Consider the following 1189-nt stretch of genomic DNA (forward strand, 5'->3'; position numbering starts at 1 on the left):
TATCTCCCTCCTCTCTATTTTCGTCCTTAAAGATACCTAGCATCTCTAGGTTATTTACTAGAGGTATAATATCTGTCTAATCAATTTAGTTAATATTATTGCTTATTATACCTAAAGTAATTTCTTCTTTATACGCCCAACGTTGTGCTCGCACTATTACTGTAATATTATCTCTTAGTAAGATTATACCGTCTTTATATTCTCGTTATTCGAAAGAGGGGTTAGTTTATATTACGTTAGCGAACCTATTTTCGCGACAACCGTCCTCTTGCTTAGAGTGTACTAAAGCAAATATTCGTTCGTCCTATAACGTTCGCTCTACTTTTAATGCTAAATATACGCGACCTATTACTCTTAATAGTCGTCTAGTTCCCTAATTAATTTGTCTTAGGGTCTTATATTTAATCTGCTGCTATACGGCTAGATAGTAAACTATTGCAAGCCCTTACTAAGTTGGAACGTTCCTGTAACGCGGAATAGAAGGCTCTAAATACTTAAATTATAGCGTCTACTTGTTTACTTCGTCTTAAGAAGATTTGTAAGAAGGTTTGTTTTAAGAAGTAAAAACTTATAAAATAAGGTTTATAGGAACTAAGTAATAAAAGAACGGATTCTCTTCTAATAGAGAAGGAAATAGATCTAAGTAGTTCGGCAATTGCTCTTCTTAGGTCCCCCTTAGGTAACTTATTCTTTAGCGATCCTTCTTTGTTAATACTGCCTGACCTAATTTCTTCTAATACTCCTATACCTTTCCTATAGCATTCTTTAAATTCTTTAGTAGCTCCTAGGTAGTCTTAGTATAGCCTATCTACTTAACCTTATACTATGTTTTGTTGTTAGTGTCCTTATAATTAACAATCTTTAAAACTTGCTATTTATCTTCTTCTTATCCTTTATACGTATCTGCTTTATAAACTAGTGGCTTAATATTCCTATATACTGGCTCTAGTATTACGATGTACTATATAGGGTAGATCTTTATTTTAGCTAGTAGGTTTAACTTAAACGTAACTAGTAAAATCCTTTATATAATTTTAAAAGGTCCTAGTCTAATATAGTCTAATTTCTTACTTAGTTGTCGACTCTTAAAATTTTTATATAGTAGCTATACTTTATCTCCCTCCTTAAGATCTGGTCCCTTAGATCTCTTAGCATTATAGTACTTTTTTATTCTCTCTTATACTTTCTT

The sequence above is a fragment of the Cenococcum geophilum genome (genome assembly GCF_001692895.1).
Source record: "Cenococcum geophilum 1.58 unplaced genomic scaffold K441scaffold_11, whole genome shotgun sequence".
NCBI classification, from domain to species: domain Eukaryota; kingdom Fungi; phylum Ascomycota; class Dothideomycetes; order Gloniales; family Gloniaceae; genus Cenococcum; species Cenococcum geophilum.